This window comes from Polypterus senegalus, chromosome 8 (assembly GCF_016835505.1).
Source record: "Polypterus senegalus isolate Bchr_013 chromosome 8, ASM1683550v1, whole genome shotgun sequence".
NCBI classification, from domain to species: domain Eukaryota; kingdom Metazoa; phylum Chordata; class Cladistia; order Polypteriformes; family Polypteridae; genus Polypterus; species Polypterus senegalus.
This window is the reverse complement of record NC_053161.1, coordinates 58,181,940-58,195,873: the sequence shown is the minus strand read 5'-3', so window position 1 is coordinate 58,195,873 and position 13,934 is coordinate 58,181,940.

The window sequence follows — 13,934 nt, the reverse complement described above, 5'->3', positions numbered from 1 at the left end:
AGTTACATATCTGCCATAATCTCTCAAGTTATCTAGATAAAACACTGCATAAAAATAAAGTAAAAAGAAAGTCTGAAACATGTTTGAGATGAATATTCTGTAGCCTTCAGTAATCATAACTGTATAGTTTTCACCCAATGAAGATGATAGCTAACATTCTTGTTAATTATTCATAGTTTTATAATTAATATAATTTTTGCAGCCTCTGCAAGAAAATCATAGTTATTTTCTGCTTTGCTTTCATAAAGTATGTTAAGACGTATTCAACTTTCGTGACCTAAATAACCTAAATAAGCCACAGCTTTCTTTGTGTACTCCATTATCTTATAAATTGTCTGTGCTACTCATTTCATTTCAGGGTTGTTGAAATTTTCTGTATATATAGATTTTCTACATTCGTTGATGCAAGATAATTGAATTAAATATAAAATTACTTTATCAAGTAAAGGCATACGGAAACTACTGTTGAAGTCAAGCTTGGGGTGGTTTTGCCAGTAAACGCTGAATGACTCACAAAAGCTGAATAAGCAACGCCGAACAAGAGCGGTCTGATCAAGACATGTTTAATCTTGGCACCTGAAATTTGGATTTGGGGGCAGGAAAAAAAAAATCAAAGGAAACAGCCAGAGATTTTGTAGATGACTAGATCTACTTGGACTCAATTGTTCACACAGCATTGAGTCTAGATCTTGACTACTTGGTCTCATATTCTACATTTGGCATAAGAGAGAGGCCCCAGCTTGGTGTGAGCATACTCACACACTCCAGGCTGGGTGGTACAGCTAGAGCACTGCACAAGAGGATCGTCTCAATACAGCTTAGTGATTGCATGGAAAACTTTAGGCTGTTCAAATATACAATATGAGCCTAACAAATATTCATAGTGTTAAGCTTTTTGTGAAACATTAGATTTGATGTTGGAAAGCGTGCCACTTACTGACTCTTTGGTCCTACTGGATAATTAGTTTGTGCTGAAAATGATAAGAAGATGCTTCCTTTTAGAATTAGTTCAATCTCAAGAAACATTTCTCCTTTTTACTGGTAGAGGTCAGGCACATGAAGATAGAATGCATCCTCTTCATGATCTGACTCATGGAGGCAGCTGCTAGGAGGTGAGGCCAAAAGCTGTGTGGAACATGTCATGGTTACAACCATAGGACTCGCTAGTAAACAACAGAGAAGATGTTTAGTTAAAAAAGTGATCTTCCGTGAACTGTTCACAGGAGCCTATCTAGGTTTCTCCGTGAAATATTGTAGGGCCAAAAACACAGCAACAGCAGAAATGGTCAAAACAAAGTTTTATGTGTATTTCTGTTTTATGTGTGTGTGTTTTGTGCTTCAGAGATCCTGAAAGAGGTCCAATTTTTTTTTCATCAGTGGCAGAAGAACACTGACCTCACCTAGACATTTACTATTAATTTACTAGTTAGTCAAGGTCTCTATTCTGACCTATATTCAACAGCTTTAGTTAATGACAGAAAGGAACAGAGTGAGAAAGTCGACAATAAAGGAGAACCTTTGAATAGAGCAGGGGTCCTCAATCACAGTCCTGGAGGGCCGCGGTGGCTGCAGGTTTTTCCTCTAACCCAATTGCTTAATAAGAGGCCCTTATTGCGCAAGTAACACTTCCGCTTCACTTTACTTGCCTAACTCGTTAAGATTTTGAACCCTTATTGCTTATTTTAGTCTTAATTGCTCATAATTAACAATAACATGCAAATGACAAAAGAGAGCAGCATTTCTCCATTTAACTTGTTACTATTTACACCTGTGTATATTTATCATGCACTATTGGGTTTAATTAAATACTTGGGAGGAAAGGGAAGAGAAAAAAAGTGAAGGACTGAGAATTACTCCTCCATTTAAGCCTTCAGATCATTTGGATGAGATCCTTGGAAAGGGGAAAAAAATCTAGGATATGAGAATGAGCTGACATTGCAGAGTTAAAGCACTAACAAGCCAGGAAATTAAATTATTGGCAAGGATTGCTTTCTAATTAAGCAACCGGATTAGAACAAAAACCTGCAGCCACTGTGGCTCTTCAGGACTGGGATTGAGGACACCTGGAATAGAGCCAATTCTTCTCCAAATCAAGAGGAGTCAGATAAAGTTGTTTAAGATGGTAACTAGTCTGTTATCTCTGTAGTACCTACAAGAGTTGTACCAGGAACAGCCAACTGGTAGAAGACCCTAAGGCAGAACCAAAAGGGCTGGAAAGATTAAATCTCTTGGAAGTCCTGGGAGGATCTATGAAATTACCAGGAGGAGCCAAAACGTTGATACAGATAACATGGCTAATTCTGTACCTTCACTAAATTTCTGTTAGTTTTTCATATACAGAGCCACCAGTTTAGACTGGTGAACTTGTATGAACTTGTAATGGGCAACATAGACATTATGGTTTTTTTTTTGCAGTGGTCATTCATTTGTTTTCTCTGTGAGATCTGGCATACCATATTCAGGTTTTTCTTGTTAATCCAGTTATTCTCCTTACAACTTTTTTATTTTCTTTTGCTTTTGGGAGGGACTGGTTTACACTGCTGACAGTCATAATCTGAAGCAGTTTGAAGCTCATATTGTTTGCCAGCACTGTTTCAAATTATATGTTAGAGTGTAAGAACTTGCCTTAATTAACTAAAAAGTTTAAAAAGCAAAATAGGTAAATAGACTTCAGTCAAGAAAACTGTGTGAAAAAGGAGCCACTTTGCCTTCTAAGTACTACCAGTTATACTAGCAAACATGTTTAGTATTCATTTTTTATTTGAAAACGGTCTCTCAGAAAAGAACCTCAGACATGCTGTAAAACTCTTTTAATGCTCTCATGGCAAGCATCTATTACTGTAGTGTTAAAAATTCATGTATACTTGTACCTATTTCACAGACCTACCTTGTATATTTACACAAAATGAATTAAGTGCAGGCAGATTATAGTTTTTGCATTTCTCAGTGAGTCAGATGTGAAGAGTACTGGACTTGTAGCTTAATGTCCATCTTGTAAGAAATACGATAATACCACTTGCATTGCTAGGCAGCCATCATTCAGTGGTTTCCAAACCAGATTCAAACACATGAACCAACTTCATTTTCATTTTTACTTCTGGAGTCAAATGGACACATGAGAAGACACCACTGAAGACTCCATACTGTGCTGCTTATGCTTATAAATGATATCAATGATATGCCAGTATTCTGTATGGTCCTCATACACAACGACAGATAATGTCAACCAAAATCTGTATAACTGCATGGTTAGTGTCAACTTACCCAAAAATAATATTTAATTAGAAATTATGCAGATCAGATGTAATGTTTTATCTACATTATAGTTTATGAAGTAATGAAAAAAATATACACTTTCTTATCATTTAATTAGCTGGAAATATTAAAATGTACCACTTATATTAACATAGTCTTAAAGCTGTCATTCACAATAAAAAAAAAATCATCTAACAACCATAAAATCCAACAGTTAAAAATTTCCCTAACAGTTTCCTCTATTAATTCAATTAAGAGTCTGGTGCCAATTTCAACAGTATCTGAGGTAAGGAGAAACCATCTATCTGTAAGAAAAGAACGGCAGAATAGCTGTAAAACTCCAGAATTATCTGTGTATCAGTCCATCACAGGGGCCACGTATTCAAACATCCAGACATGCTTAAAGCCAGTTTACAATAGTAAGTTAATCTCACTTTTTTATGTACGAAAACCTCCCAAAGATGTAGAGAGGGACTTCACACAGACAGCATAGGCCTAGAACACTGACTGCTGGATCTACAAAGCTGCCGTGCTAACTACTCTGCAAATAAGTTTCATCCATCCATTTTCCAACCCGTTGAATCTGAACACAGGGGTCTGCTGGAGCCAATCCCAGCCAACACAAGGTGCAAGGCTGGAACCAATCCTGGGCAGGGCACCAACCCACTGCAGGACACACAACCATAGGCCAATTTAGAATTGCTAATCCACCTAACCTGCATGTCTTTGGGAGGAAACCAGAGTACCCAGAGGAAGCCCACACAGACAACATGCAAACTCCACGCAGGGAGGACCCGGGAAGAGAACCCGGGTCTCCTAACTACGAGGCAGCAGCGCTACCACTGCACCACCATGCCGCCCCTGCAAATAAGTTGCTTGTGATAAAGCATTTCCTGGTAAGAACTTACAATAAGCAGTGAATGGTGAGCCTTGGTTTTATGGATCCTGATTACTTACTCATTAGTACCTACTATGAATGAGCAATGCTTATTCCAATGGTACTTTCACTTTTCACTAATACTAGAAACTTACCAGTACTGAAAAGCGGTTAGATGCTAAATGTCACCGTTGTTTTGTACAATGCACTAAAGGCAGATTAAGCTATAGCTCCTCATTTTCCTCCATAAATAAGAACTTCAAGAAGTAAATGAACAAATAAATTAATTTTTAAAACAAAAATGTAAAAATGTATGTTAAATTAAAAATTTACCATATATAAAATGATTATCATGGAGATGGGTCAGTACAGTTTAACTGTACAGGCACAATTGTCATCATTGATTAACTAATACTAATGTTACAAATGAAACTTCACATTTTAAAAGAACTCATGGAATATACTTTTATGTACTGATTTTTCCTAGTTAAAATAGAATATTTCAATATGACTTTTTGAAACCAAATACTTGGTTTAATTTGAGAAAGAAATTATTTATGTGCAAGCATTTGCCCATTCAGCTACTACAACAAGTGCTTAACTAAGAGGGTTACTTTCCTAGCATAGGATTACAAGACAGTGCACTAATTTTAGCTTCGGAAGTTCCCAGAGGTCTGTGAAACCTATCATTTGCACTGATTTAAGTAATTGGTTTGAAAGAATAAAGCATTTGCTGTCTTCATTGAATTTGTTTCCTGCACTGTTCTGTAAAGTTTGTTTTGCTTGTTTTTTTACTAGGTTTCCAGGAAAAATGAAATGCACATTGAAGTAACTTTAATCATAGTAATGGTGGGTACAATTACAATAAGCAATCAGGTTGTATTTGCACATTTAATGTCAATTGTAACATGATAGCTCAAAATATTTGTATCAACTTAAAAACACAGACTAGAACTTTTTTGGAAGTTTAGATTCTGTGCATGTAGTTATCATGAAATCTGACAAATACACATACAGTACTACGTATTGTCTGAGCAGGTCAGTGATATTGCAAAGAAAGTCTGAAGATGCCATTTGTGACTTTAGAAGATGTGCACAAAATATTACCTTATTCATTTAACTGATAACTTTGCTGGTTTATTTTCCTCCTGATGTACCCACACCATCACACACTAGTATTTTGGGATAAATCTAGTTTTTCGACTTCAATATATTCAATAGCTTTATTGATTTAATCACTTTACCAAACCTGTTATTTTCTGGATTTTCCTGGTGACCAACTACTTAGCATTTGGGGCAGGGCTTACACTGTGTATCTGAGGATATTGAAGTCTATACCCTCAAGCACAATGAAGACCTTGCTGAAACCCATTTGTGGTGCGTTGTTTGGATCTTATCTTTCAACAAGGATTAGCAGTTATCCAAGTGGAATTTATAGAAAAATCAAGTATCTAATAATCCTATTCACCCCGGTGAATATCTGTATCATGCTACTTTTTAGATCACTGAAGGTACCACCTTGTTTGGTTTAGACTTGACTCCTTGACTTGAATCAGCTTCAGAAACAAGATCAAAGATCCATTGTTTTACTGATTCCTGCTAAAGCACACATTTTTCAGTGGATTTTCTTCTTCTAGTCTTTTCTTCGTGGTAATCTTTCCTTAAATCATATTAGTTGTTTTGTGATATGGATAGGCAATTAAAATTGTAAAATGCATGTCGTTTTGCACAGTGTATGGAAATTTTCCATTTTAGACTTTGTGTATTTTATATTCATTGCAGTAAAAATTGTTTTAAATTAGCATCATGCTGACATTTCAGTGACTTGTGTGCATTGGTTAATTGAATCAGTCTCTGTGTACTCAGACCATTGGCAGAAGTCTTCACTACTTTCATGACTGTGTGTATACAAACATATATACATATATTTGTGTGTGTGTTGAAATTCTTGTTATGCAATATTCATTAAACACTTCTGTATCCTTCAAAACAGGTTGGTCTGTCTTCACTCTTTGGTTTTATTCAGCTATAGTCTACCTGTAACTTTATTCTCAAATTTATTCTTCTGTACCAAGTATGGTTCATTGATATACATAATTTTGCTTTGCTATTTTAGATTATTCCTCTACTTCTGTATACTTAGTTATCCAGATCTTCTCATTTTTTTCTCTCATTATCATGTATTGAATGATCTTATATTTTGTTATTTGAAGTAGAAATTAATTCTTATTTGCTTTGTAAAGCACTTTGTGATATTGTGTTCTGTGTAGGGAGCCTTTTAGATTGTTTGATTAGTGCCACATGATTAATTAAATCGTGTTTGTTTAAAATAGTAAGACAACGGAGACAAGAAAGGATTTCTTTTAAAATCATAATTGTATTTGAGTTTATAAGTATTGCTATATAGCTACCACTTCATTTGTTTTAGTCAATAATTTGAGTTATTCTGCCCAACATGCATTTTTTCTCAAATACTTTTAAATCTCTAGTGCCAATGTATGTTGTAGCTAATGTCAGTTTAAGTCACACGTTCTGTAATAAATCACCAGTTATGATACAAAAGAAATGTACATTGGTTCAAATGTTCAAGAACATGTCATTGTTTGATTAAAAAGAGAAAAAATAAGCTGTCAATACAATGTGTAAATTATTATTAATGAGCCTTATTATTCTTCCCATACTAAGCAATTTCTTAATTTTAGGATGTAAATCTTGTAAAGGATGAAGTGTCAATAAATTAACCAATTGTTTAAAATATCCTGTATCACTAGGAAATTTCTTGGGGTGTAAGTGTGTTGCTCATTTTTTAAATATCTGTTATTTAAACAAGATGGGTGCACATGAAGAAGGGTTGTGGTACTAGCCTCATAAAAATCTTTTAATATGTGTCATTTAGCATAACAACAAAAAAGAGCAACAACTATACAACTGTCAAAGACAAATAGTCTAATAATGGCTTATACTTTGAGAAAATAAGTAGCTATCTAAATAACCAGGACTTTCTGCTTCTCCGTTGCCTACAGGTCTTGTGTGTATGACACTGTTTATTGCACTGCATAAAAAAGCTCAGAATGTTGCTTTACTTGTACCTTAAATGTTTCCATGACTCAATAAAATGTAATCCCACTGAAGGTTATCAGACAGAAATAATGCAATGTTTATTGTGAAAGTAAAATTTAAAGTAAATATAATTTCCATAAATGTGTGTGACATTTAAATTAAATCATACAATTATTAATTGAAGGCATAAAAGATATTATATCAAAGTACCTCAAAACAATCAATGAAAATTACCTGGCCAGCCTCCTATACTGTAATTTGAGTAGAAAGGGCAGGTTGACTAAGCATCCTTAGATGGCCAGATTTTCATTTTGAAACTTGTATTAGCCCACCATAGATATGGGTTTTTTTTTTCTGCTTAGGATTTGTGTGTTATTTGTGATAGCAGCATGTGGATGCGTTAGTTAGATTTGCCACTTCAAAGCTTCCAAACTTCCTGGCATGTGGGGTTTGCCCATTTTCTCTTCATAGGTTTTCTTAGATTTCTTTCCATGTCCCAAGAGACACATTCTAGGTTCAGAGGCTACTCTGAATTGGTCCAGAATAAGTCAGTGTATCCTGTGCTGGAATGGCATCCCATTCAATATTCTGATTCTATGTTGTGAGCTCTATGACCCTATCTTGATCAATAACTACAATAACTGCCATTTATTTTTAAAAGCACCTACACCAAAATACTACTTATATTAGGATAATAATTTTTGTACTTTCAAATACTTTTTGATATAACTGATTACGTGTCCACTTGTTTATATAATTGTTAATATAATCTTTGTAGTTCTTAATAGTTGTTTGGATTTTGTTTAAATATTTGGTATTAAGCACATGTACTCTTTTTTGCATGATATTCTGTCTTGATTAATGTACACTACTTCTCAAAAAATACATTCACAAAATGCATATTCAGTTTCTCTTTTATTATTTCTTAACAATTTAAGACTTTTCCTGTTATTTCACAGTCTGTCCATTGTTTCACCCAGACAGCCCTGACAATAATCTGAACGGTAAAAACTTGATTGCTATGTATTGATTGTAATAAAATTAATAAAAAAAAATAATAATCTGAACGGGACATACTGTGAAAGCTACATGTGAAATAATAGCTGTTACTATACTGTACAATACATACAGTGTTAATTTTAAATTATTTTGTGATTATATTGGTTATATCATCATGTACTTTACTATGTGTTGACTAGTGTAAAATGAATGTTTGCATTATTTAGGGAGATACATTTTCTGAATTATTATAGCTTTTACTTGACTTCTGCATGGTGAAGAACATTAGGCTATACTGAAAAGTGTCATGTGTGAAGATAATAAATACATTTTCTGCTGTTTTAAACAAAATTTACTTTAGGTGACTTTTTATGATAATTGACCTCTAAAAGTTGTACTAAGAGTTGTGGAAATTTAAAGCTTCTGCCTAGTGATGTCTAAACAATTAAGCATTCATAACTCAGCACATCGAGTGCACTGCAGTTCATTTGATTTTCCGACTTTAACATTTATTCATCCAGTGCAAGAAGTTATCTGTTTAATAGAAAAGTGTATAACTTCCTTGGTCAGATTTATGGGAAATGAAAAATGAAAAAATCTTTTTGGTCTTGTGTTTCATAATATAAAAAAAAATCTAAGTTTGATTTGAGAAATCTGACTCTGACAAATGGCAAAAATATGTATGGGAGGGCATATTTTAAAATGTCATTGAAAGATTACAGTGGTGGATGTCACGGCAGAGATATAAAAAAAAACCCAAAAAATGCTTTTACATGATATATTATAGTATGCACTTGGAAACAATTGAAAAGACTTATAGGAAACAAAAGCACGAAGTCTACAGATTGTTATCTAGCCATCATCTCATTGTGAGAAACTGATTTTTCCTGTTCAGGGCTGTGATGATTCAGAGCCTTTAAGGCATGCTGAAAGAAAAAGGTATGGGTAACAGGTGGACAGGTCAAAGTCCATTAAGAAATAGTTTGTAACATGAGGGGGATAATGACACAGTAACACATGAGCTCCAGTTAGTCCAGTACCTACTGTAAGAAAAATAAGTCTCCCTTTTAGTTATGTATTCAATTGCTCTAAAAAAAAATGCTTTGTGATTGTGTTCATTATTAAAGTTCAAATCTTCTAAAAGAGTTTACATTGTTAAGATTGGCTGTTTTGTAACATTTTCATTTTACTTGCTTTATAATGAGCTTTAGTTCAAGCAGTCATAGGAAAAACATTTATTAGAAGAAGCAATGCAATGTAAAAATTGATCTCATTCCCAGGGCATTTATGCTCCATGACAATGAGCCTGAGAGGCAAATTCTTCTATAATGCTCACTTTCTTAGAAACATCTCCTCTCTTAATGTAAAGCTGTTGTAAATTATGGTCCCCGCACAGAAGCTTTGAATGCTGCCGTTGATTGCCTGAAGAGTATTCATTTTAATTATAGAGAAAAACAATGTTAAAAGACTTTGTTTGGGAAACAATTCTTGAATAGTACATAACAATGTTAAACCTACTTAAAGCAATTCAGATTTGCAAGGAGCCAGGGCCTATCTTGGCAGCAGTGAGCATAAGATTTGAACAGGACCTGGACAGGAATCCAGTCTATCATTTGATTTGAACCCCGGATGCTGGACCCAAGATGAAACATTGCTTAGCACTGTGCCAACCTTGAACAGTTGGATGCTATGCTTTACAGTCTTAACATTCCTGCTGTTAATTGAAGCAGACTTGAATGTGAAAGAGATGTGTTTGTCAGAAAACACTTTTGGTGACAGAGAAAGACTAAACGTCTATGCTTTTAATTGTCACCTTTGCTGAATAGATAGGGTTCAGGAAAACTTATAAAGAAAAACAGAAACATATGGTAAGTATTTTGTTGAGTAACAAAGTGGCTGATTAGCTAAATGTAGCTATGGCAAAAAGCATACAAAGGCCTTGACACTGATGATACAGCCTGACAGCATCCATACTAAACTGAAATATACAAAGCTATTTAGTTCCTTTGTTTTCTGTCTGTATGGTGAGTAAATTTGGACCATATAATATATAACTTTTTAATGAACTGAGTAAATAAATGTTGTTCATTATGTTTCATTTGATTGTGTGTTGTCTTCCTTTTGTTTTCTTTGCTTGGAATTTTGTTGTTAAACAGTTGACTCACTTATTAAATTAGTATTTGACTAGAAAGAAGAAACCACTCCCACCTCCCTTTGGTGCAAGGCTTGGATCAACCCAAAATGGGACACAAACATACTCACTCATACTGGGTATATTTAGAGACACCACTTAGGTGGACATACCAATCGTTTGGGCATGGTAGAAAATTAAAGCACTCAGAGAAACCCCATATGAATACAGAGAACATACAGGAAATCAAACCATTTCATCCAGGTTTAAATATTAAAGGTTTAATTTACTTTACTGACTGCAGACTTCCTTTCTTTTTAAATTCTACTTTTAATTAATTTTTACAAAGACCATATTAAGTGTTTTTCCTACTCACTGTGTCATTGTTTTACAGCTTCAATGACAATGTGGGAATACTTCCTGAATTTGATGCCATACTGCCTCAAGGTGCACTTAAGCACCTTTTTTGTCACACCTATGTAGGACATTGAAACATTTTTTTGGACTGTGAGGGAAATATCAGTCACACTGTAAAGCCATACAAAGGGAGAAAACATGTCAACACCACACAGAATCAAAGCAGTGGCTCTGTGTTTTTTTTTTTTTTTTAGTTAGTTAGTTAGAATTTAATGAATTTCTAAATGTGTATATTAATTATAGTAAATTTGAACAATTTGCATTAAAAGATTCTCTGGGTGATTTTACTAAGTGCCAGTTTTTAAAGTCTTTTAACTTATTAAAAAGAAATCTTCATAATTCTAATGACCAAATATCCCATTTTTGCATGATGCTTAGCATTGTAATCTCATGTAATATGTGCAAAAATGCTTATTTTATAGAAAATGTAAATCGAAAGATTTTATTTCAGAGTTTATATTAGAATTATGTCATTTAAATGTCTCCAAGGCTATAAAAGTGTAAACTAATTTATTTTGGCATATTTAACATTTTGTAACAAAGTGTCCCTCTTTGTAAACACTGCACTATATAGTTTCAATAGCAATGTGAGAGAGAGAGATTTCTCTATATTCAACTCTATATTTTATTTTTATAACATCTTTTCAGTATATGGATCATTTCATTATAAGGCTGATGCTTCTCTGAAAAGAATTATAAAGATGTGCTGTCTCTTCACTACAGCATAGTTTTGCAATAGATGCATTTATCACAGAATTTCTTTGCATGAAAATGAAGGTAGTTGAGATTATAGTGTTGGTCAGTCTGGAAGACTAGGCCTTCCCTAATTGCAAGTTGGCCAAAGCAAGGGTATCACCAGTTTGTTACAAGGAATCCTAAAAATGCACAGAAAGTTTCAGAGAGAGAAAGAGAGAGCATAGTGGAAGGGCAGCTCACACCAGTAAAGAAAAATAGGTAGGAGTAACCACAAATATCGGCCTGGGCTGATGCAGATCATGTTCCCACAGGGCTCTAGTACAAAAATGATAGAGTCTCTTAATCTTTTATTATGTGAGATGGTGAAATCAGTGAGTGCAGGTCAAAGAATGTCCTGCCTCACAGGGTGTATCATATAATCACTAGTTCAGAAAGACTGAGCTGGAATGCATACATTTAACACTAGAATTACCAGAGCCTACGAAAACTCGTAGATCCGGCCCACCTTAAATCCATTCGCACCTCCACCAGCATCTTTTGTCCTGTAAATGTGCTGATAAAGACAAGCACCAAGCAGCCTACTATTCCTTCCCCCCACAGCTGCAGAACGTGCACAAAGTTCTCCCACCTCATGTCTTGATTGATTATCTGGGAGTGAAGTGCTGGAGTTTTAGAGTGAAAATAATACATCGTTATTTGGAACACATGCATTCATGTGTGTTCCGTTTCTACAATTACCTGTGTAAATACATTGTTAAAACAGAAACGTTTTTCATATTTTAGTAGTAAATGACAAAATGTTGGCATAAACTATATAATGTGTGAAACCTGAAGTCCAAAGATCAAACAAACATATTCACAAAAGGTTCAATGACGATACAATAGCTTCCACGGCATAGCAGTAAGATTTTCTGACGATTTGCTGACGTAATCAAGAGTACCCAGTTCAATCCCGACTGCCACCTGTATTTGCTGTTTTCAGTAGTGAGCTGCTCTTATTGTTAATACTATACAGTACACACAAACATTTGGTTTGTGTCTAGCAGATGCTGCACATTTATAGGACTTGTAAAAGTTACCTTTTTTTTCACTTTTACTCTCTCTGTCACTTTCACGATACATACTACCACCCTAGGGATCTAACACAGTTTTTATTTGAAACTGGTAGTAACTGTAAATGTGAGTGATGTTTTGAGGCAATGGAACTGGACATTCTCTGATCTAGAGGGATGAAAGTTGACACACAAACACTGGTGAATCTGCCTTCTTCGTATCTCACCATCACTTGATTTTTTTGTATTCAGTTTTATTGAGTGTTCAACCCGCTGAATCCAAACACAGGGTCACGGGGGTCTGCTGGAGCCAATCCCAGCCAACACAAGGCACAAGGCAGGAACCAATCCCAGGCAGGGTGCCAACCCACCGCAGGACACACACAAACACACTAGGGCCAATTTAGAATCTCCAATCCACCTAACCTGCACGTCTTTGGACTGTGGGAGGAAACCAGACCGCCCGGAGGAAACCCACACAGACACGGGGAGAACATGCAAACTCCACGCAGGGAGGACCCGGGAAGTGAACCTGGGTCTCTGTGAGGCAGCAGCGCTACCACTTCACCACCGTGCCGCCCCAGATGCAACATTATTCATATTATTCATATTCATTTGCATGTTCTTGTAATCAGTGACTGAGGGTTTCGTATGTTGTTTTTTTTCCGCGATCTTGCCAGTGTCCACGTTGCTTTATGGTGGTGTTTCTTTTGTACATCAGGACATGCAGAGGAAATAATAGTACAGAGAGGTCAGTTCAGCGCTATATGCAATCATCAAATTCAAATGTTAACAGTTCACACACACGCAAGGACCGTCCTTCCTACATTCACGACATGTGTACCTGTTGCAGTGTACACACTTCTCTCTATGCTGTGGTTCCTATTACATTGAAAGGGCACCTGACACTGACTCAGTTTACTTTCCTGGGAAAAGCGGCTGTCTTGGAACAGAAGGTTGTTGACGTTGCATCCTCCTTTTCTTTTTCCATCGCCTTTTCTAGTAAGATGTGACCACGAAGTTCCTCTGCAAGGTGAGCCATGAACACTCTTCTTTTCTCAGTGGGTCCCGTGCATGCCTTGCACAGTACATGTGTGTTGATCAACGCCAGCATGTTGTAGCAAACTGGCCACCTGAATGGAAGGGGAGTAAGGCCAGGTGGATCGGAGGTGGATTCAAATTGTTCTATCAGTGTATGGATGGAAGGAGAAATGGAGTAGAGGTTAATCGGGCAGAAACAGTATGTCAAAATTATTTTGGAGGTGAAAAGAGTATCAGACAGAGTAATGATTATGAAGCTGGAAATTGGAGGTGTGATGATGAATGTTGTTAGTGTGAATGCACCGCAAGTTGGGTGTGCAATGGGTGAGAAAGAAGTTTTTGGAGTGAGTTGGATGAAGTGATGAACAGTGTACCCAAGGGACAGAAAGTGGTGATTGGGGTGGAT